The sequence below is a fragment of the Miscanthus floridulus genome, chromosome 16 (assembly GCF_019320115.1).
Source record: "Miscanthus floridulus cultivar M001 chromosome 16, ASM1932011v1, whole genome shotgun sequence".
In the NCBI taxonomy this organism is placed as follows: Eukaryota; Viridiplantae; Streptophyta; class Magnoliopsida; order Poales; family Poaceae; genus Miscanthus; species Miscanthus floridulus.
In genome coordinates this window covers 38963441-38988749 of record NC_089595.1, presented here as the reverse complement: position 1 = coordinate 38988749, position 25309 = coordinate 38963441, and the positions used below count along the sequence as shown (strand labels likewise).

Sequence of the window (25309 nt, the reverse complement as noted above, 5' to 3'; positions counted from 1 at the left end):
GTGAAACCTACTTGCCGGAAATGTGCTAGAGGTATTTAAACGTAACAGGCTACCTACCTAGAGAAATTACATAGCCTAGTAAGAGTAAGACGCGAAAAAATTTAATATGCATTTTATAATGTCTTCTCTTAATAGTTGTTAATTTACCCGGTTTGCTGATGCCTTAATCCGTGAAGCCTACTCGCCGGAAAGGTACAAGAGGTGTTTAAACGTAATATGCTACCTACCTAGAAAAATTACATAGCCTAATAAGAGCAAGACGCGAAAAATTTTAATATGCATTTTATAATGTCTTCTCTTAACGGTTGTTAATTTACCCGGGTTGCTGAGGCCTTAATCCGTGAAGCCTAATCGTCGAAAAGGTGCGAGAGGTGTTTAAACGTAACATGCTACCTACCTAGAGAAATTACATAGCCTAATAAGAGCAAGACGCGAAAAAATTTAACATGCATTTTATAATACTGGGACATACTTCTAACTTGATATCTTGTATATCAATTATTACATACTTTCGTATGATTACTTTGCAGGGAACCATTTTCTGGACCACGTCATCAAATAAGGAGCTCGCTCACCGCTGGCTGCCTTACTTGGCAAGATCCTACATATCCTCAGAAGAGGTTTTCAGTTCTTTGAACAACTCAGATTCAAGACCCTCCAACTTTTTGTTCCAAATAGCAAGAGGCTCGGGGGCTACACTCAGTAAGTGCACTTTTTCTTCAAAAAAGCGCACATCACTCTCAAAAAAGCACACACCACTCGAAGATCTCAAGAAGCGCTACATGGTTTCACTCAAGAAAGCACTCGGGCGACGCTTGTTCCTGCTCGGCAAGACCTGTAGAAACAAGACAAGGCTTCCGGAGTTCAACCATGAAGTGCTCGGAGGCTTGTCGATGCGGGACCCACGGGATACACCGCAAGGAAGAGAGAAGATCTAGTTTAATTAGGATTCCTCTCATGTAATTCTAGTAGTAATACTACCCTGTAATCCTACTAGGACTCTACATTGTAAACCGACTAGGACTCTAGCCTACTGACTATATAAAGGAGGGCGGAGTTTCTAGATAGATGGAACACACAACGCAACATAACACTTTACAATCAATACAACACAAAAGCTAACGCCGACTAGACGTAGGGCTATTACTCGATCAACGATCGAGGGTCCAAACCAGGATAAATCAACTGTCTCTTGCATTTACCATCAAGTTCTACATACGCTGAAGCCCAAACATACTGCCCCGGGTACCCTCGAGGCAGGCTATCGGTGGTCAAACATCGACAGTACCTGATCCATATATACAAAAAAAAAAGCAGCAACAAATCTTTCCCAAAAATTCTAACAATACAGCAACTGCATGCGAAAAATTGGTTTTTATACATAACTAAAAACTAACATGAGACTTAAAATAAAAAAAAACTATTTTATTATCAGACCTGAATCACTGAAACTGGGATTGGACATCTGGTCTTAAAAACTCCATCTTGTTAACTTGATGATGCCTAAATGAGAAATATTCTTTCTTAAAAAATGGCCCAGTTTCTTCAAAATGTAATAAAATATTTAATCTTATAAACCCCAATTTAACATAATTCAAACATTACCTGCTTATTCAAAACCCCTACTAGGGGGTAACAGTAAAGTTCACAGGCCAAAAATATCCTTGCTTTCCAAATTACTATGTCATGGGCTCTTAGTAGCACAGTCAATTTCGACTTGCCATAGAAATTTTTAAGCAAGAACTATAACAAAACAGAAGCAGGATCATCACTGCAACATATGGCAACTAATCTTGAATAAACATCAGCACGTTAACATTTGTCTTAAATCAATCTTAACAGGAAAAAGAGCCCTCTATTTGATGCCTCGCCCCTCTTCCAGCTCAACATCAGTGCAAAAGACACAACACTTTAAACAAAAAAAAAGTATATACGTTTCCCACCAGCTCTTGGAGATTAGCTTAGGTTATCTATAATTCTATGGTGTCTAAATCCTAAACCCTACAATGAATGGATCAACTAAACCCGTTTCTTATGTACAAGGAAAACAAAGTTGGGTGAGTGACTGGACAAAGGTTAACCATGCACTGTAAGTCATTAAGTCTATATAGGCAGGCAACTATCAGCATTCTACTTTGTACATGCTTCCCCTGACTAGGCGAACAAAGAACTGACTAACTCCCTAGCCTTCCTTTTATCAACTCCCAAAAAACTTGAGTTGCATTAAGCTCTCCTCATGAACACTCCTGTTATCCGGAATGCTTTCACCGCCAAAATATTGTTGGGTCATTGCTATAAACTGCGCGATCCTGGATCTCCAAGATAGATACATGCCAATCAACAAGCCTTGCTTGAATGCATTTGCATAGCACAAGTCCTGTAGGGAATAGCCACCAACTGGTTTCCTCCCTGCCAAGAGTTCCGAGGTAAAAGATATGGCAGGCCAACGGCAATACGGCATTCAGGTACAGGGAGGAAATAAACACTTACCCGCCAAAATTCCATGGCTGCATGCTTGGATGTTTTTTGTTTGATGACTTATAATGCAGAAATCCACATACAGAAGCCACAACCTGCGAGTGATAGAGCACTTGTAGGTAAAAACCATAAAACATGATTCCTATTTTTCTTTAGAAAAAAGGAATATAACATTCCACCTCCAACATTCACAAGTGAATGTGTGCAGCCAATTACAACAGATTTGTAGTACTTAGATTACACTCCACCAAACATGGTACAAAACACGGAACAAATAAAAGAGACTAAGTCCCTATCCTATTCCTTCTTCGATACACAACTTGCTCAAGAGCTTCAACCTCATTGCCTCCATCAAGCGACTGTATTCCTCTAGTGAAAACAGCAGCACTCAGAGCATCACATCGATGCTTGATAGGAAAGAACTCCATCAAATACTTCGACATTCTCAACCGAGTTGTCCTCTCGCCACTGGCCAAAACCTATAACCTCCCTCAGACCTCCTAACACCGTCTAGCGGATCAAGAAACAAGTAAAGATACATTGCTGAAAGCCGTCGATGAAACAAGACGAGTACACACCTACAACAGGCTATCCCAAGCTACCAAGAGAGATAGGAAGACTACATCCTGTATAGAAACATAACAAAGGAGCAGTGGCAAAGCCAAACGGCAAGCATTGGAAGTGCCTAGCGACGCCTTCAGAAAGGTAACGATGTCAAAGACACCGACAATGCTAGCCAACAATGGAAAGGTTTTCACCAGCAATCACCAACCGGATGGGTAGAAGAGGTGCAAAGAGGATGCCTCCAAGGAGAATGTGGTGTCCTAAGACGTCGTGTCCGAGCTTTCGCCCTGATCTCACAGAACCCACCCACCCAGGTTGCCCATCCTAAGTCCAGATGCTAGTGACATGGGCTTTCCCTGCCACTACGCCCACCACGAGCGTCCTCGCTGCGTTCTCTGCACCAGTCAGGAGACCGCCGCCGACCACAACTAGGAGATGGAGATAGGGAGTGGAGAAATGACGGGAGGAGACAACAGTGCCGAGTGGCGTCCAGCGCTAGTGCCACCCCAGCAGAATCCATGACCTGGGCCACCGCCCTTGGGTCCACCAATGCAGACGGCACTGCAGGGGCTATGTCAGCCTCCCCTCCAGCCATCGTGCCCGCAGCACACCATTCACGGCCTGGAAACCACAGCAGCAACCCCCAAGCCAATCTACAAGGAACAGCACTGGAACCAGATCTGGCCACCACCGAGCTGATGGGCTGGAAGGCTGCCACCAAACTCCACTGTTGCCATGGTTGCCGTCGAGCTTTATGGGAGGAAACAGATGGGAAGAGGGAAAGAGCCCCGTAGCCGCCGTCCTTGCGGCCGCACGGGCTTCCGGCCACGTGCTCAAGCGACGGCAAGGCAGGCGGAGTAGGGGAGGGGTGGCCACTGAGGCGAGTACATAACATGATTCCTGTAGCTACAGTGAAGAAAGTCAGTAGTCACCCTTCCTGTGAAAACTGTATAGCATATGCATGCAAAGTACATAAAAACAGTATGCAAATGGGAAATCAGGAAAAGTTCAAAACAAAACCAGCCAGATCACACTTCAACCTGACAAACCACTGGGGAAAAAAACAGCACTACTGAGTTTTACATGAGATAAATTTGTGGGTAGGAATAAGGTACTCAGCGTTCAGGCTCTATATTTTGCTTATGCAAGTATATGACGATGTTCATGCTAGAACTCCTAATGGCGATATGGAATCCCCAACAAATGCTCAAGCAGACAGCAATGATTAAACTCCCTATGATTCTGAACTTAGCAACCTAATGAGCTTGTTAGAGCAAAAGTCCAGGTATAGGCAAAGATGGATGAGTACTTACAACATTAACCAGTGATGTAATATTCCACAAGGCATAGACACGAGCAAGACCAGCTGACCGCCTCTGTCCATGACTAAAAAGAGCATTTATCCCAGCGGGAAATGGTGCCAGTATCCCAAGAGGAAGAATGAACAAGACTAACAAAACATCAACCATAGAATATGAATATAGTTGGAGGAAAGTAAGCAAGACTAAACTGAAATCTGCAAGAAGCAGTATTGAGATGACTAAGCCGACGAGGTCCTGCAGTTGAAAGCAAAAGAACCATGGTGAGTTCAAAATGCAGAAAATCCCGCTATGCACACACTGCGGCTATGTTACTATAGTTGTGAAAATGATAGTCACCTGATGTCCAACTGGTTTTGTATTGTGCAAGATAAGAGAGAGAGGGTAAAACAAATTTCTCCTGTCATTAAGCATCCTTAGATTGTCAACATTGAGAATGGTGCCAGTTATCCTTTTACGCAGAGCATCATTGGTCCTTGAGTGGCCCATTTGAGAGTCAGCATACGTATTTTGGTTTCTGTTAGAGGAAGTGATTAGAGAGATATGACGATCAGAGGGGCAGAATACAAATGCCCAGGCAAGCAAGAAATGACTCACACTGAATGTTGATCGGTTTTAATTGTAGAGCCATCTTGAAGTACAGTGGTCACCGCTTCCCCCACAGCATGAAGAACAAGACCAAACTGACAGTAACCTAATGCTGTAGCTTGGAACCATGCAAGGTCAACACGCACACGGTACGTGTTCAATGCAGGATTTGCATGACTTTCAAGCCATTTGAACACAGGAAGAAATGATGTGCTTAGATTTCCATGACGAACCAAACGCAACTGAGCATTCAATCCAGCTACAAGACGATGCCATATTGATGATGGCACAACCTATAAAAGAGACTAATAAGGTGAGAGAATAATTGGTTTAATTCAGCAATTCAGTACAATCTGAAATGTTCCAAAATCAACCTGACTTATAAGAGTTGTGACCACTCTGTCACTATGAAGTGAAAATGGAGCCATATAACTTCCATCGCCTCCAAAGATCAGGGACATTGGAACCTTTGTTGAAGCCGAGGGGGAAGATCAGTCCTTTTCTCATCCCCACCAAGGAAGAAATCTAGATAACCCAGCATTAAATCTGGAGTAGCAGCTACCTATCAATTTGAAAACAAGAAATCATCAATCCGTAATATGACGAGACAATCACATGTATAACAATTGGCAAGCCTAATGCAACCTATGCTTTCCAATATGACTAAAGTTGCAGGTAATGCGCAGCCACGTACGGTGATCTTGCATGTTCATGGATACTACTTACCGATTTTGCCCCAGATAATCCAAGCATGAAACTGAAAGATCAGAAAAGAGCTGCAATAAAGCAGAAAACAAAAGATACATACCTTCAGCCCCTCATAAAGTGCACGCGAACGGCAGGACCGTAAGCATGAATGATCATATTCGGAACGAACAAATTCACGGAGTTTTTGTAATTTCTTTCTCCTACACCACTGTTGCCACGACCATGCCAGGGGATATGAAAGTATACATAGGATGCTATAAACTGAACCTTCCCACCACTGATAGGCTGCAAGAGCATTGATCTCATCAACAAATTTGTTAAATGCATCCTCATACCTGAAAAGGAAAGAGCCAGGAGGACATTCAACGGCTAGGAAATTTTGGATACAAGAAGAAATTAGTAAATAATGGAAATACAAACAACAAACAAAGTATGGGACTACATACACAATCTCTGAAATCTGCTCTGGCGGGGTGTGTGGGAGATGCCAAGGTTCACTGAAGGTGTTTGGGCCCATGAAATACATCCTGTGCACATGACAGTGAGATTCTTCTGCCCTGTTAGTCTCCAATACCTGCCACATTAGCAGAAATTTCAGTAACATTAGAAATAATCATACGACAGCTTATTAAGGGAATCAGCACAACAGAATGGATTTCACCTCGTTCAGTGATTCAAGGAAGGGAAAAGAGTGATCAATTTGGGAGCTGTGCTGAGTTGGTGCTGGCCCAGGCAACTCATCAGTACCAACAAACTTCATCCGAGCAATACTCAAAACAAGAGCTAATAAAACGAGAAGGCCAGAAAGAAGCAGACCAAACAACCAAGGTCCACCAAACGTGTATATCAGCTCTTCAAGGGCAGTAAAACAGTGAGGCATGCGATATCTATCAGACACACATTTGTATGGGCATGGGGTTTCAGCAACACCTCCTGTCAAAAAACATAATGTTAAGTTTATAACATCAGGCGAACTGACAAACATTGCATAGTTAACAAAAACTTTCAGAAACAGAAAAAATCGAATGGAGTTAAATAACCAAAAAGAAAACAGAAGTAACCCACATGAATGAACAAAAAAATATATATATATGTGTGACCCAGGCTAATGCCACTATATACTACTTCCGATTCCAAATATAGGTTGTTTTAGCCTTTTTCAACTTTTCTCCAAATGAAGGTCAATTTAGATCATGTGTGTCTTTTACCTTTTCTTCCTTCCCTGCCCAACTTATAATGCTACCATTCTCACAAATGAACGAGTCACCTTTCCAAATACATAATAAATGTGTCGGGTACCGTGAGAAGGGGTACCCTAAGAAAAACCCAAAAAAAAAAACGACTGCTTAGACTTCGTAGAGATCGAAACCAGCTAAACACTGCTGGCCTCGGCCGTTTCTCCGACTCGCCCGAGGCCCCGGGGGCCTCGGCCGATTCTCCGACTCGCCCGAGGCCCATCACCGCGAGCCTCGGCCGATTCCCCGACTCGCCCGAGACTCCCTCACTACCGACCTCGAGCGATTCCCCGCCAAAGGCCTCGGCCGGGCCACCGACCCTCCGTCTCGCGCAAGGCGGGCTCGGCAGCACTCCGCTGCCTCTTCCTCCTCCCGTCCCTCTGACAAAACGTCGTGTCGCATCACCTCAGCCAACTGCTGCCCCTGACGACAACCACATGCTCGGCGCAGTACAGCAGAATGGCCGATGGGACAGGAGGCAGGACTGGGCAGGGGTTACCCGTCACTGTACTAACCACCATGCACATGGTTGACACCCATGCCTCACTGTGCTGCCAACTCCTGCTCCGAGGACAACGCAGCGTGGGGAGCCACGTCTGGGCTACTGTGGCCTCGGAATCAGTACCCAGGACCAATAATTCCCTCCAAGGCCTCGGTAGTTTGCCTCAGGGGCTCGACAGCCTGGGGACCCGTGTCCACCAAAGCCCCCCGCGATGGCTGGGCCTCGGCACCTACAGAGCCGCTGCCCCCTACGACGTCATCACGCGATGACCTGCACGTCCCCCGGACTGGGCAGGGGTTACCCGTCACTGTGCTAACCACCGTGCACATGGTTGACGCCCATGCCTCACTGTGCTGCCAACTCCTGCTCCGAGGACAACGCGGCGTGGGGAGCCGCGCCTGGGCTACTGTGGCCTCGGAATCAGTGCCCAGGGCCAACAACTCCCCCGAGGCCTCGGCAGTTTGCTTCACGGGCTCGGCAGCCTGAGGGTCCATGACCGCCGAGCCCCCCACGATGGCTCCGCCTCGGCATCTGCAGAGCCGCTGCCCACTACGACGTCATTACACGGTGACCAGCACGTCGCCCGCCATGTCCTGCATCAAGCTGTACTGGAGCCCCACGACGCACAAGATCAAGTATGACCGGCGTGTCACTTCTGCACGACAAGGACGGAGCCACTCCATCGACCATACCACAACAACAGTAGCCGGCTACAGGGCTTGGACACGACACTCCATTTGCAGAAGCGCTATGTAGCAACATATGTAGGTTCCTGGTTCTCCCTTGGAGTATAAAAGGGAAGGACCGGGGCCATTTCGGGGGAGAGAAAAAACACACCGATAGAACTAGACACTTCCACTACGCTGCTTGAGAACAACGCCTCAAACAGCCCGCACCACCCACGCCGAGACCTGGGGCTAGTCCCCTCTCTCACCTAGCTTGTAACCCCCTACTACGAGCACTCCGGTGCAAGGAATACAAGATCCATCTCTCAGACTGGACGTAGGGCCTCGATTGCCTGAACCAGTATAAACCTTGTGTCTCTTTGCATCACCATCCGGGATTAGGGGCACGCAGCACAAATTCACTCGTTGGTTGAGGGACCCCCGGTTCCAAAGCACCGACAGTTGGCGCGCCAGGTAGGGGCCGCTGCGTGTCAGCTTCGTCATCCTAGCAAGTTCCGGATGGCAGACCCCGTACGACCATTGCGTCTCGGCACCGTAGTTTGGTTCGGGAGCCTAGAGTTCATGTCTCTAGGGCATGAGTACGACTTGGTGCTCCTCACTCCTCGAGCCCCACCGTCCGACGATGAAGTCACGCCCCGGCAGCCCAGGCGCAGGCGGCGCCCGGGCGGCCGCTCTCGCCACGCTCGCCAGGCGCGACGCGAGCAAGGCCACCCCGACGCTACGCGAGCCCGGGGCGGCACGCCTCTCCCCATCGATGCCCTACGACCAGCTGTTGGTACGGGGTCCCTGGCTGGGGACCTGTCTGGCCTGAGCATGGACGAAGGAAAATCGCCGGTGGCTCGCGGCGACGCCCAGTCGTCTAGCTCCGCTCCACCACTCCCTGAAGAGCCGACCCCGGCGGGGCAGAATATGGGGGCGGCACCGTCCCCATACCCCTTTGGGTTGAGAAATGCCGCCGCCTCTTACGCCTACGCTTACGCTGCCACTCACGAGCACCCCTCGGAACGCCGCCAGCGCTTCGCTCTCGACCTGAGCACCCGCTCCGACTCCTCGGACGAGGACGAGGCATGGCCCAGGGTGGATTTCTCCGAACTCCACAACCCTGGGGCTTTGCGCCAATTCTTGGCCGCAAGCGACTACTGCCTCGGCTACTCCGACTCCGACAACGAAGGGACTTACGATCCGTCTCGTGAGTGCTTCCACGTCGGGCTCGGGATGCCAAGGGCGGGCGAAGAGGATGAGAGGACAGGCAACCATTCCCCGCCCCGGGCAGGGGCGGGCGACGCCACACCTCCGCGTCTCGAGGCGCCGGCAGCACGGAACGAGAATCCCGTTCGCGGGGGGCATCGACGCCCGGACCTGGAGCAGCTCCGCGAGCTTCGGGCCAAGGTCGAGCAAGACCGACTCCTTCTGCAACAGCTTCGGGACACTCTCGAACAGCAGCAGCAAGGGCGTGGCGAGGGCGGAGGAGCCCGAGGGAGGGCCCGCGACGTCCATCGCCGCATCAACGACGACGAGGGGGGAGAGCCATCCCCAATCTTTAATCGCGCCAGCCAGAATGTCGCTGCAGCTGCGATACTGGTCCGAGCAATGCCCGAGCCCTCCACCACCGAGGGGCGACGGGTCCGCGGAGAGCTCCGCGACCTCCTCGAGACCGCAGCGGTGCAGCAGGCCGAAAGTTCCGCCTCCCGCCGGCGCGGAGGCACCTCGGAGCAACCCACAGCGCAACCTCGCCGGGGCCAGGAAGCCTCGGTCCGTCCCGAGGCCGCTCGCGCGCCGACGGTCAACAGGGCCCCCTCGGTGCGCAACCGACTTAGGAACCAACGCGAGGCACAGGGTGACCACGAAGTAGTTGGCAGGCGACGGCGCCACGACGACGGAGCCGCCCGGGGCTACCACCCACACCGAGGCGGTCGCTACGACAGCGGTGAGGACCGCAGTCCTTCCCCTGAGCCGCCAGGACCTCGGGTCTTCAGCAGGACCATCCGCGTTGCTCCTTTCCCCGCCCGGTTCCGACAGCCGGCCAACCTCGCGAAGTACAGCGGCGAGACCAACCCGGAACTCTGGCTCGCTGATTACCGCCTGGCCTGCCAGCTAGGTGGCGCGGACGATGACCTGCTCATCATCCGCAATCTCCCTCTGCTCTTGTCGGACTCGGCACGAGGCTGGCTCGAGCATCTCCCTCCCTCGCAAATCCACGACTGGCGCGACTTGGTTAGGATCTTCGTCGGGAACTTCCAGGGCACATACGTGCGCCCTGGGAATTCCTGGGATCTTAAGAGCTGCCGCCAGAAGCCAGACGAGTCTCTCCGAGACTTCATCCGGCGCTTCTCCAAACAATGCACCGAGCTACCCAGCGTCGGCGACTCAGAGATCGTCCAGGCTTTCCTCTCCGGCACCACTTGTCGGGACTTGGTCCGAGAGTTAGGACGCAACGTCCCACGATCTGCTGCCGCGCTCCTCGACGTCGCCACCAGCTTCGCCTCAGGGGAAGAGGCTGTCGGAGCCATCTTCCCCAACGCCGATCCCAAAGGGAAGCGGAGGGAAGAGGCCCCCGAGGCCTCAGCCCCCCACCTCCCTAAGAAAAAGAAGAAGGGTCGCCCAGGGAAACAGGAAGTTCTCGAGGCCGTCCATGTCGCCACAACGGATCGTAGGAATCCCCGCGGCCCCCGCGGCCCCGGGCTATTTGACGACATGCTGAAGAAGCCCTGCCCTTACCATCAAGGCCCGGTGAAGCATGCCCTCGAGGAGTGCACCATGCTCCGGCGCTACTACGCCAGGCTCGGGCTCCCCGACGACGACGCCAAGCAGAAGGGCCCCGGCGGTCGGAACGAGGACAAGGACGACGGGTTCCCCGAGGTACGCAACGCTTTCATGATCTTTGGCGGACCCTCGGCATGCCTCACGGCGCGCCAGCGAAAGAGGGAACGCCGGGAGGTTTTCTCGGTCAAGGTGGCCACCCCCCGGTACCTCGACTGGTCTCGGGAGGCAATCACCTTCGATCGGGATGACCACCCCGATTATATCCCGAACCCCGGGCAGTACCCGCTTGTCGTCGACCCGATCGTCGGCAACACCCGACTTACCAAAGTGCTCATGGACGGAGGCAGCGGCCTCAACATCCTCTACGTCAACACTCTGGAGCTCCTGGAGCTCGACCGATCACGGCTCCGAGGCGGTTCCGCGCCCTTCCACGGCATCGTGCCAGGAAAGCGCACGCGACCCCTCGGGCGCATCGACTTACCCGTCTGCTTCGGCACTCCCTCCAACTACCGCAAGGAGGTCCTCACCTTCGAGGTGGTTGAATTCAAGGGGGCTTACCACGCCATCTTGGGGCGCCCGTGCTACACCAAGTTCATGGCGATCCCCAACTACACCTACCTCAAGCTCAAGATGCCAGGCCCCAACGGCATCATCACCGTCGAGTCCACATACGAGCATGCATACGACTGCGACGTCGAGTGCATCGAGTACGCCGAGGCCATCGTGGAAGCCGAGGCCCTCATCGCCGACCTCGACCAGCTTGGCAGCGAGGTTCCCGACGCCAAGCGACGCGCCGGGACCTTCGAGCCCGCGGAGGCCGTCAAGCCCGTCCCCGTCGATCCCACCATCCCCGACGGCCGAGGACTGAAGATCGGCGCCACCCTCGACAGCAAATAGGAGGCCGTGCTCGTCGACTTTCTCCGTGCGAACGTCGATATGTTCGCGTGGAGTCCCTCGGACATGCCGGGCATACCAAGGGAGGTCGCCGAGCACGCCTTAGATATCCGGGCAGGCGCCAGGCCGGCAAAGCAGCGCCTGCGCCGATTTGACGAGGAGAAGCGCAGGGCCATCGGCGAAGAAGTGCAGAAGCTCATGGCAGCCGGATTCATCAAGGAAGTATTCCATCCCGAGTGGTTGGCTAACCCTGTATTAGTCAGGAAGAAAAGTGGCAAGTGGAGGATGTGCGTGGACTACACTGGTCTAAATAAAGCGTGCCCGAAAGTCCCATTCCCACTACCACGAATTGACCAAATCGTCGACTACACTGCAGGATGCGAAATCCTCTCCTTCCTTGATGCATATTCCGGTTACCACCAAATCAAGATGAAAGAGTCCGACCAGCTCGCGACTTCTTTCATCACTCCATTCGGCATGTACTGCTACATAACCATGCCGTTCGGCCTCAGAAACGCAGGGGCTACTTACCAACGGTGCATGATCCAAGTCTTTGGGGAACACATCGGGCGAACCGTCGAGGCCTACGTAGATGACATCGTAGTCAAGTCCAGGAAGGCCGGGGATCTCGTCGGCGATTTGGAGATTGCCTTCACATGTCTCAGAGAGAAGGGCATCAAGCTCAACCCCGAGAAGTGTGTCTTCGGGCTTCCCCGAGGCATGCTCTTGGGATTCATAGTCTCGGAACGAGGGATCGAGGCCAACCCGGAGAAGGTCTCGGCCGTGACCAACATGGGCCCGATCCGGGACCTCAAAGGGGTGCAGAGGGTCATGGGATGCCTTGCGGCCCTAAGCCGCTTCATCTCGCGCCTCGGCGAAAAAGGCCTGCCCCTGTACCGCCTCTTGAGAAAGTCCGAGCGCTTTTCTTGGACCACCGAGGCCGAGGAAGCCCTCGCCAGGCTCAAAGCACTGCTCACCAACCCCCCCATCCTGGTTCCGCCCACCGAGGGCGAGCACCTCTTGCTCTACGCCACCGCGACCACCCAAGTGGTCAGCGCGGCCGTGGTGGTGGAGAGGCAGGAGAAGGGACATGCTCTACCCGTCCAACGACCTGTTTACTTCATTAGCGAAGTGCTCTCCGAGACTAAGACGCGCTACCCCCACATCCAGAAGCTGGTTTACACCGTGGTCTTGGCTCGACGCAAGCTGCGTCACTACTTCGAGTCCCACCCGGTGACTGTGGTGTCGTCTTTTCCTCTGGGAGAGATAATCCAAAACCGGGAGGCCTCGGGTAGAATAGCCAAGTGGGCTGTCGAACTCATGGGGGAAACCTTGTCTTTCGCGCCTCGGAAAGCGATCAAATCACAGGTACTGTTCGACTTTGTAGCCGAATGGACCGACACACAGCTGCCACCCGTTCAGATCCAATCCGAATGCTGGACCATGTACTTCGACGGGTCCCTGATGAAGACGGGGGCTGGCGCGGGCCTGCTCCTAGTCTCGCCCCTCGGAGTACACATGCGCTACATGATCCGGCTTCACTTCACCGCCTCCAACAATGTCGCTGAATACGAGGCCCTCGTCAACGGCCTGCAAATCGCCATCGAACTTGGAATACGACGCCTCGACGTACGGGGTGATTCGCAGCTCGTCGTCGATCAAGTGATGAAAGAGTCAAGCTGCCATGACCCAAAAATGAAGGCGTACTGCGCAATAGTACGTCGCCTGGAGAACAAGTTCGACGGTCTCGAACTCAACCACGTTGCGCGAAAGTTCAACGAGGCCGCGGACGAACTGGCAAAGATGGCGTCGGCACGGACCCCGGTCCCACCGAACGTCTTCGCCAGAGACCTCCACAAGCCATCCGTCGACTACGCCTCGACGACGAAAGAGGGCCCATCGGCCGAGCCCACCGCAGGTCCCGAGGCCCCCTCTGCCACCGAGACCTCGCCCGCCGAGCCCGAGGCCATGGCGATTGACGCAGAGCCTCCCAAGGCCGATCAAGGAACGGACTGGCGAGTCCCTTTCCTTGATCGCCTCGTCCGAGGAGAGCTTCCTGCTGATAGAACCGAAGCCCGACGGCTTGCGCGACGCGCCAAGACTTACGTCCTCTGCGACGGCGAGTTGTATAGGCGTAGCCCATCTGGTATTCTCCAACGATGCATCACCGCCGAGGCTGGCCAATCCTTACTTTGGAACTTGCACGCGGGAGTCTGCGGGCACCACGCGGCGCCTCGGGCGCTCGTGGGTAACGCCTTCCGCCAAGGTTTCTATTGGCCGACGGCGGTGGCCGACGCCACGAGGCTAGTACGCTCCTGCGAGGGATGCCAGTACTACGCTCGACAGACGCACCTCCCGGCCCAGGCCCTCCAAACCATCCCCATTACATGGCCATTCGCTGTATGGGGGCTGGACATGGTTGGGCCTCTGCAGAAGGCACCCGGGGGCTATACCCATCTGTTGGTAGCTATCGACAAATTCTCCAAATGGATCGAGGCTCGTCCGATCGCTCAGATCAAATCCGAGCAAGCGGTGCTGTTCTTTACGGATATCATCCACAGGTTCGGGATTCCTAACACCATCATCACTGACAATGGGACACAATTCACCGGTCGCAAATTCCTAACTTTCTGCGACGACCACCACATCCGGGTGGCCCGGTCGGCCGTAGGGCACCCAAGGACGAATGGCCAAGTAGAGCGTGCCAACGGCATGATCCTACAAGGCCTTAAGCCAAGAATATTCAATCGGTTGAAGAAGTTTGGCAAGAAATGGCTTGCCGAACTCCCGTCAGTCATCTGGAGCCTAAGGAATACCCCAAGCCGAGCCACGGGATTCACACCGTTCTTCCTGGTCTATGGGGCCGAGGCCATCCTCCCCACCGACTTAGAATACGGTTCCCCGAGACTACAGGCGTACAACGAGCAAAGCAACCGCACTGCCCGCGAAGACGCCCTCGACCAACTGGAGGAAGCCCGAGACGTCGCGCTGCTACACTCAGCCAGGTACCAGCAGGCCCTACGACGCTACCAAGCCCGGCGCGTCCAAAGACGAGACCTGAAGGTGGGCGACCTGGTGCTGAGACGGAAGCAGAGCAACAAGGGCCGCCACAAGCTGACCCCACCCTGGGAAGGGCCGTACATCGTCGCTCAAGTGCTGAAGCCCGGGACCTACAAGTTGGCCAACGAGAAGGGCGAAATCTTCACAAACGCTTGGAACATAGAACAGCTACGTCGTTTCTACCCTTAAATTTCCAAACGCTGTTTACATTGTTTCTCGAAATACAATAAAGAAGCGTTCTTAGTTGTTATAATCTTTCGAGGAACCCCCCTTAGGGGCTCGACGTCACAATAGCGCTATAAGGGAGACTCGGCTCTGCCTCTGCAAAGCCGAGCCTCCCTCGGGGGCTAAAAAGGGGGAACCCCCTAAGTCCCGAAACCCCCTAAGTCTCGAACACCGTTTGTTAATGGTCTTTCGAAAAATTTCTACGCCAAACTCTCTCGCACTCCGACGGGACCTTCACAAGGAACCCAAAGACCAAAAGTTTGTCTGGAGGCCAAAGGGCCGGTCGAGTCGTGAGAACAGCCTACGCCTCTGGGCTACGGCAGCTCCCTCACCACCCTTCGCCAAAGGACGGCTTAGGTCCCGAGGGATTCCTTTGCGGGTCCCCAAGATCGAGACAGAGGGCACAGGCTCGGAAGTAGAACAGAAAACGGTTAAAAGACGCACGTACGCAAATACTTTAAAGGCCTCGACGGCCACCAAGACGTCACGGTATGACAACTAACCCAATCCGGTTACATGACCCCTTTGGGCCCAGATCAAAGCTCAAGGACCGGCGGCCGGCGCGGGAGGGACCACCTCTTCTTCAAATAGACGGGCCAGCGCTGTGCCAGGTGCCTCGGCCGCCTCCAACAGCTTCACGACCTCCGCATCCGCCTCCTCGTCATCTTCTGGCAACACGTAGCCGTCGCTGACAGCCTCGAGGTTGATGGCGTAGTGCGAGGAGACGACGGCCAGGGCGCGCTTGACACCCGTGTGCAACGCCCCCCGGAGCCTCTCGTGGACGCGGCCGCTCAACGCAATCAGGCGGCTCCCAAGGGAGCTGGCTGATTGGACCTCCTCGACGTCTAGGGCCTCGCAGGCGGTACGAACAGCGCTGCACAGCGCCTCGTGCTCCCGGACCTCAGCATCCAGCGCCGCTTGCGCTGCGACGGAGGCCTCAGCCGCCTGGGAAGCCTCTTTCTCCAGATCTACGCCGCAACGAGGGGTCAGGAGTCAAACGCGAACCGGAACAAATGGAGCAAGGAACACAGTTCAGCGGAACTTACCCTCGGCCTTGTTCTTCCAGGATGAGACCTCGACCCGAGAGGCCTCGGCCGCCTTGGTAGCCTCTGCCAAGGCGACTTTCGTCGCCTGATGCTCGCTCTGCTCCGCACCCAGCTGCCCGGCTGTGGCCTTCGCAGAGGCCGTCGCTTCTTGGGCCCGAGACCTGAAGGAGTCTCGCTCCTCCTCCAGTTCCTTGATCTTCGCCACCAGAGGGGCAGCCTGCCCCTTAGCCGTAACCAGCTCGGCCTGAAGGTCAGCACAACGAAGGCGGAGGTCCTCCACTTCCGCACTCCGCGCCGACAAAAGCCCCTGGGCGTCGGCAAGCAGGCCCCTCTGCCGCCGGAGCTGGTCCCAGATATCCCTCTCCCTTCGTAGGAACACCGATTTCCCAAGGGACCGGGTCTCGAGCTCCTAAAGAGGTAAAAAACGCACGTCAAACACTGCGAGGACAACTCGGCGCGAGACACGAAAGTACTTACCCGAGTGACACCAGGCAAGTCCCCTTCCATGACAGTCATCGCTGTCTGCAACGACCGCACTGCCAGTTGGCGGTACTCCTCGAGGGTATCCCAACGCCCCCCCTCGGCGATGTCTTCAAGAGCGAACACAGGCTCCCCCTCGGGATCAGCCTGGTCCCGCCAGAAAACACGCGGGAAGTTCCACCCACGGGGCTCGGGCCGTAGCGAGGCAAGGGCTGAACTCCCCTCGGCAGGATCTGGGACTTGCTGCTCCGCGGCACTGGCCGCCTCGACGTCCGCCGCCTCCTTCCCTCGGGAAGAATCATCAGACGAGATTGTCTGAACCAGGGGCGGCGCCAAAGTTTGCTCCGCCTCCACCTCCATCGCCTCGGTCTCGACGGACCCGGGGGCTCTGGCCTCCGCCATCTCTACCTCGATGGCCCCGAAGTCCACCGCCCTGACCTCGGAGGTCTTGGGGGCCCCGGCCTCACTCTCAATGGCCTCGGCAGTGCTAGACGCCCCAGCCTCCGTCGCCCCAAGACCCACAACATCGCGAGGCATGGCCTCCTCCTCCTCCACTCGCTCCGCGGCCGCCTCGGCACCCTTTTCCTGGGCGGCCACCTCCTCCGAAACGGCCTCGCTCGACGCCGCGCCGCGTTGCACGCCAGCCTGCGCCTCCGCTGCCTGATGGGCGGAGGAGCTAACGTTCACCTTGAGCGCCTTACGGGGCGCCAAGGGAGGATCTTCCACCAGAAGCGTCTGGCTGGAAGAAAAGACACTCCCAAGGTCAGCATGCGACCCAGGGGCAAACAAGAAGTACTACGGACTCCACCAGAAAGGACGCTTACCGCGAACGGGGATGCAGCCGCTTCGACACCGCCACCCTCCTCTGCAACGGCGGCGGTGGTGGCAGCAGCGCGGCCTCGGTGTCCACCGGTACCAGCGGGCCTCCGTCGGACCCCGGCACCTCCTCAACCCTTCGCGGAGACAGTGGGGTCGCCCCCACCGTCGCTCGCTCCACCTCCACCGCCGAACCCGTCGGGCTGACGGCACGCTCCTCCGACACCCGCGCCTCGGGTGTGTCGGCCTCGGCCCCGGGACGGGCCGCCACTGGCCCCGGGACACCTCCTCCTCCCCCTGGGGGCGTCAGGCTCCTTGCCGGCGCCCCGGGTACCATCTCCCTGATGTCGGGGAGGTGTTCCAAACAGGCCGTCCCCACCTCGCGCCCGCCGCCGTCGCTCGAAGAATCCGACACCGACGACGAGGGAGACGGCTCCAACGGGAGACCGTCGAGCTTCTGACGCCGGCGACGGGCGTCCAGCTTTTCGCGCGCGAGGATCTCCTTCGTGCGCTTCGCCTCCTTGGCATCTTTCTTCCTCTTCTCCTCCTCGGCACGCGCCCTGTTCACGGATCGCCGCCGGGCGTCCTCGGGAACGGGCGGCAGGGAGCCTCGCACGTCTCTCATTCCCTGTGAGAACGACGAAGTAAGACAACAGACAAAAAAGGCGGCCAAGGGGCAAACAAGAAGGCCGCGAAAGCCTCGACAACATCCAACTTACCAGCGAGATATACCCCCGCGACGGGCGCATCGGGAAGGGCGTCAAATCATCGATCTTCGGCTTCCCGTCCACCGCTTCTCTCACCCGACGCAGGGTCTCGTCGTCGGTAAGAGCGAAGGCGGACATCTTGACACCGGCGATCGAATCGCCCGGGGTCATCTCGAACAGCCGCCGCCGCCGGGCCATCAGCGGCAACACCCTCCGGCGGTGAAAAGCCGCCACGACCACAGCCGCCGAAAGGCCATGGTCACGCAGCTTCCGCAAGGCCCTCAAAAGCGGTTCCAGCCTGGGCTGATCGGCCTGGATGACGCCGTACCCCCACTTCTCCGGTTGACTCTCTACGACCCGCCCGGTATAAGGGGGAAGTCCTCCGCCGTCGTTGCGGAGGTAGAACCAGCCGTCATACCAACGACGGTTGGACGATGACAGCTGGGCCGGGATGTAGAGGGACTGCCGGTCTTGCCGCACGTGAAGGGTGCAGCCGCCGGCCCTCTGAACCTTCCGAGCCCCCCTCGTTCCCCCCGGCTTGGTGGTGAACGTCGCTCGGAACAAGTGGAGCCACAACTCCCAGTGGGGAGCGATCCCCAAGTACCCCTCACAGACGGCGACGAAGATGGCCGCCTGCGCGATGGAGTTGGGGCTGAAATTGTGCAGCTCCACGCCATAGTAGTGCGGGAGCGCCCGCATGAAGTTATCCGCCGGCGACCCAAAGCCTCGCTCGTGGAAGACGACGAAGCTCACCACATAGCCGTCGCGCGGCCTCGGCTCCGACTCGTTCCCCGGAGCAATCCACTCCGGCTCGTCGGGGTCGGTGATCGGGCGAAGAAGACCGGCCTCCACGAGCGACTGCAGCTTCTCCTCGGTGACGTCAGACCGCTCCCAGGGATCCGCCGCAAGGATGACGGGACCACCAGCCATTGCGCAGCGGAGGACGCTGCTACGGCGGTAATCTCTCTCCCTCTCTCTCTCAGCCTCTCCCCCGCGCCCTTCTCCTCCCCGGCGCTCTATGCTCTCAGCAACGGCACGGAGGCAGCAAAGGCAAATACGGAAGAGGTAAGAATGGGAAGGGCGAGGTTCTTTGCGTATTTATGCAGGGACAAGACGAAACCGCCGGGCGACGAAATCGGGGAAGTTTCCCCCAAAAGATCCGGCGCGGTTACCCAGATCCGGTTTTACAGCCCACGCGCCCACTCCCTCCTCAATAAATCGTGCGTGCAGATACGTCCCGTCGACTGACCCCACGTCGCGTCCAACCGCAGCAGCAGGCGCCGTTCCGCCTCCCCGAAAAAGCCGCCTCAAAAGGCGCGCCTGCCGTTGTTAGCCGTAGGGAGGGAGATAACCCCCCCGATTCCTTTCAGGCAAAGGAACTGGGCACCGAGCCCGTTACGGTCCAGGGGTTCGAAGGCTGGGCCCCCAGGGGTTTCGACAGCCGCCCCAGGGCAACAGAGCCAGGGGCGACTACGGGCGAGCCTATGCGAGGCCGAGGCCCAAGCAAGCGAAACGCTTGGGACGCCCCGTGTCGTGTCCGAGACCGGCAGGGAGGTCTCCGAATGGGATCCCACCGTAGGGAGGCACCGAGCCACCGAGGCCCAGCGAACGGCCTCGGCACCCACTAGAGAAACCCGCCGGTATTCTTGGAGCGCGTCTCCGGACCGCTAGCCGACCCCCAGCGAACGGGGTACGGGCCTCCACTCGGACTTACCCGATAACAGCTCACCGGAAATGCCGTCGCTCGCGCCCACCTAGGGTAGCATGGCATCTTCCACCCCTCCTTCCGAGCGAAAAGGAAGCGCGAGGGTCGAATAAAAAGTCAGGAGAATCCCTGACGGCCCTCCTGCCCCGCGCAGAGGCTAAGGGACCCTTCCTGCAGAACATTGCCGAGGCCCAGCGGCTTAGGCTCGCACACGAGGGGGCTCGGCAAAACAAACCCTCCTTCCGAGCGAAAAGGAAGCACGAGGGTCGTTCAAAAAGCCAGAAGAACTCCTGACGGTCCTCTCGCCCCGTGCAGAGGCTAGGGAGCTCCTTCTGCAAAAGACGCCGAGACCCCGCGACCTAGCCTCGCACCCGAGGGGGGCTCGGCAGACAGACCCTCACGCGCGAGGGGCGAACCAAAAGCCAGGGGGACCTCTGACCGCTCTCTCGCTCCGTGCGAGAGACTCGGGGGTTCCTCCTGCAACTTTGCCGGGACCCAGCGGCTCAAACTCGCACACGAGTGGGCTCGGCAAACAGCCCCCCCGTCCGAACGAAAAGGACGTGCGGGGGACGAACAAAAAAAGTCGGGAGGACCCCTGACCGCCCTCTCGCTCCGTGCAGAGGCTCGGGGGCTCTTCCTACACCCTAGATAAAGACAAAGCGACCCAAACCCGTTACGGTCCAGGGGTTCGAAGACTGGGCCCCCAGGGGTTTCGATAGCCGCCCCAGGATAAAGGAGTCAGGGACGACCACGGGCGAGCCCGTACAGGCGCGCCCCGGGTCGTGTCCGAGACAGGCAGGGAGGTCTCTGAATGGGATCCCACCGTAGGGAGGCACCGAGCCACCGAGGCCCAGCGAACGGCCTCGGCACCCACTAGAGAAACCCGCCGGTATTCTGGGAGCGCGTCTCCGGACCGCTAGCCGACCCCCAGCGAACGGGGTACGGGCCTCCACTCGGACTTACCCGATAACAGCTCGCCGGAAATGCCATCGCTCGCGCCCACCGAGGGTAGCATGGCATCTTCCACCCCTCCTTCCGAGCGAAAAGGAAGCACGAGGGTCGTACAAAAAGCCGGGAGAACCCCTGATGGCCCTCTCGCTCCAGGCAGAGGCTAAGGGGCTCTTTCCGCAACATCGTCGAGGCCCCGCGATCCGAACTCGCACCCACGGGCCCGGCAAACACGATGAAAACGCTCCACTCGAAAGAGAAAAAAGACCCTGAAGAAGTGAAATCACTCCTCCAGGGCCTCGGGGGCTACACCCGGCGGGTGCGCTCGCGCGCACCCACCGAAACCTCGAATGCAAAACACCATCCCGACAGGAACTAAAGCCAATTCTCGTCAGAACCTCAGGGGGAGTGCCTCCACTCCCCCCAAGGCTCGGGGGCTACTTCACCCGGCGGGTGCGCTCGCGCGCACCCACCGAAACCTCGAATGCAAAACACCATCCCGACAGGAACTAAAGCCAATTCTCGTCAGAACCTCAGGGGGAGTGCCTCCACTCCCCCCAAGGCTCGGGGGCTACACGCCGAGCCCCCCACGATGGCTCGGCCTCGGCATCTGCAGAGCCGCTGCCCACTACGACGTCATTACACGGTGACCAGCACGTCGCCCGCCATGTCCTGCATCAAGCTGTACTGGAGCCCCACGACGCACAAGATCAAGTATGACCGGCGTGTCACTTCTGCACGACAAGGACGGAGCCACTCCATCGACCATACCACAACAACAGTAGCCGGCTACAGGGCTTGGACACGACACTCCATTTGCAGAAGCGCTATGTAGCAACATATGTAGGTTCCTGGTTCTCCCTTGGAGTATAAAAGGGAAGGACCGGGGCCATTTCGGGGGAGAGAAAAAACACACCGATAGAACTAGACACTTCCACTACGCTGCTTGAGAACAACGCCTCAAACAGCCCGCACCACCCACGCCGAGACCTGGGGCTAGTCCCCTCTCTCACCTAGCTTGTAACCCCCTACTACGAGCACTCCGATGCAAGGAATACAAGATCCATCTCTCAGACTGGACGTAGGGCCTCGATTGCCTGAACCAGTATAAACCTTGTGTCTCTTTGCATCACCATCCGGGATTAGGGGCACGCAGCACAAATTCACTCGTTGGTTGAGGGACCCCCGGTTCCAAAGCACCGACAAAATGACGGGAACTAAAGTCATTTTATCCGCTTCCTTAATTCTTGTTGACAAGTCTAAAACGACCAACATTTGGATCGGAGGTAGTACATTCTAATATCACCTAAGAAAGGTGGACGACACCATTAAAACGTTTCTTTGTAGACACACCTATTAGACAAAAAAGTGCATAAAAAAATCCTGTCGGGAACAGACTCCAGAAGCATATTGTTCTGGTCTGCTAATGCATGGGCTTGATCTGCAGTTTAATTAATGTTTGTCACACAAGATGAGAACACAGCAAGAACTACCTCGGACGCTTATATATACAGCACGGCGAGGTAGCTCATTTGGAGGGCATGGTGAGCACATTGACTTAGATGATCCAGTAACATTCTTGTATGTTCCTGAAGGACATTCCTGCGTTCAGCCAAAGAAAGCATTGCAACATTGTAAGCACTGTACAAGTAGCAATAGCCAGTCAAACTAAAAACTAGAGGAATGCTTTAAGGTTTTTTCTAGGTTGATAAGTGTATGTTTATGTTTATGCCATGTGATTGTACAAATAGACCGTAAACTACAATAAAAAGGCCTTTTAGTCAACAAGACCATTTGGGGTAGAGATGAAACCCAACAAGAGTCACAAAGGAACAGTAAAAACAAAGAGAGATACTAATAATAATAATAACAATAACCTATTAAGCTACCAAATAGGTCGCTGCTAAACTGTGGCCATTCCAAAAGTTAGCTACTACATTAAATTGCGTCCTCAATACACAACAAAATTAAAACAGGTAACACATTATGTGATGTGGCCCAAAAGAGTTAAGGCAGCACATCTCATGTCTCACAAGTTACCTTGCAAAACGTTCCATAAAGACCTTTTGGGCAATCCTTTCCTGTGATGGTTCCATTCTCACCAGAGAAACCTTGCCCTTCACTGACTCCTCCTCTGTAGCAGAAACAAATGTGGTTAGCTCAGAGATTTAGCAATTTCCTACGCATTAACACCCCACCCCCACCCCAAAAGAATAAGGTTTGAAAGCACTCAATGCATATTGCATCATCCAACAACAAATACAATAAAAGTTCAGGTTCAAAAAGCTTGACCATTGGGAGAAGACATCTCCCTGGCTGTCTTAACGTAGAGGAGAACCAAATCCTGGAAGGTACTCACATGACCTACAAGCACCCCAGTTCAAGCCCGAGCAGGCAGCCTCTCAACTGGAGTCAATGAATGCAGAGACTCAAAAAGTTCATAGAACCCAAATGTCCAAAACAGAAATGATAAAAAGGCAAATACTAAAATGTGGAAGGGGTGAAAAAGGCAGTAACAGGAGAAAGCAACTGGTACTAACAAACCAAAGGTGACCGAAAGTTATGTTAAAAGTGAATAATACTAGCTCATGACCATATAAATATTGAAACCATACTAAAAGTGCCATACATATGAAAGACGCTGGTACTGTTCCAACCTGAATATTTCCATGTAGGATTAAAACTAAACAATCATGCAGACACGACGCACACCAAAAACAGGCCTTTAACATAATTCAAAACTTGTAAAACAAAAGGAGAAGAGCTAACAGCCTGACAAGAAGCATTAGAATTAAAACAAACCTTGCAAGTATTGTTCCTTTAACGGTTGCAAAAGGAATATAATCATCTCCAGTGGGAATATCGGACCAGTGGAAGTGAATCCGACCCCCTCCACCTCCACCACTGCCATTGCTTCCAACTCCCCCAACACTAGAAAGTACAGAGTCCTTCTTTAGGAGTAAAGTCCTCACAAAAAGAAGAATTGTACCACCAGAACCACCACCAGGTCCTCCAATTGTGGCATGAGATATCAAACCAGTAAAATTACCACCATTTGCCTCAATTGAGCCAGAAAGGGAGAGGTTTGGCAGAGATTGTTCGTAAGAACCCATCACTAAAAATTTGCACAAGGACAATGCTGTTAAAGAGGAACAATGACTGAACAGAGGGCAACATCGATACATATACAATATTTGATACCTATTATACCACCACCAGCAGTCGAAGATCCACTGACATTACCACTGCCACTGCCAAGTTCACATGGTAAATCAGCATGACCATATGCAGATCCACCCTCTGCATGACCACCATTATAAATGCCATCGCCCCCTTTACCACCATGCCCACCTCCACCACTAAGCCCACTGCTTAACATTTTTCCTTGCCCAATTCCACCTCGGCAACCTGCAAACAGAAGAAACTTAAAATTGTATAATAGCTAGCAAAAGTTGTGTCAATAATAAAGAAAAAGAATCTCCAAAAAACAGTACATGTATGCATTAAATTCCAATAAACCAACCAGTATGATTTCAAATACATGTGGTTGTTCAATCTGGATTATTTATTCATTATACCGTTTCAAATAAAATATATATTTTTCACTATACCCCTCATGGCCAACTGATAGAGAAATACCCCTCACGGCCAACTGATAGAGAATTAAGCCAGCTTGTCTCAAATCAGACAACCGCAAATCAAGGTTAGTTATTTGGAGTCAATTTCAGACTGCCCTAGCCCTAATGAGTAGTGTTTGGGAGTTCACTCCTGTTGTGGTCATTTTCTGTTTCTTGTCAAGGGTGCGCACGTAACTGTTTCTTCTCAAGGGTTATCTGCGTGTTCGAGAAAAAAAAAAGAAAGAAAATTCACAAACCTAACAAATTCATGCCTAGCATGACAAATTTAGCGAATACGCCAGACTGGCCATGAATGAGGAATAGTAGTCATGAAGTAGTAGTTTTGTGAGAAGCCAACTCAAAATAGAGGTGGCCTGGTGTATTTGGATTTGGAAAATGGACACAAACTGTCTTAGGTCTGTGACTATTAGCCCAAAATATTGGTAGTTTTGTTGACATTTACTATAGTTCGCAAATATATAGTTATCAAAAGCTTGGACGTGTCTTTGTCCAGCGGAAAAAAAAACTGAGAATTGAATGCTTTGAATCTGTGGAATGAGAGAGAAAAGCATGAACTAAGCTATTTGTATGCACCACCACCACCAAGGGCCACAAAAAAGATTATTTAAATTATGTATAACAGTATAAGAAAGGTAGATTAGTAATAGTAGCAAAATAAGAACAATATTTATGGTATTGGTGCCAAATATCCTTATATCCTTAATTTTTTACACTAAACATTTGGAACATTCTATAAGATATATTTTTGAAAGGCAGCCTATTATAAGATATATTTGTTGCTACAACATTATCGTCCCAGAGCAAAACAATAAACAGGTCATGATTATCAGTTGCAAGAGATTTTTTTTTTAACAGAGCAATGGTGTAAGGTAGCTATCATGGAAGATCTACTACATATATATATATTTTTTTACTTTGGGAATACATACATTAACTCCGCATATGTT

General features: G+C 53.8%; 1 pseudogene; it reads right to left on the bottom strand.

Moving 5' to 3' along the window:
- Window positions 1–1787: 1787 nt before the first annotated feature.
- LOC136512962 (uncharacterized) overlaps window positions 1788–25309 on the bottom strand; it is a 44929-nt pseudogene continuing 21407 nt past the window's right edge.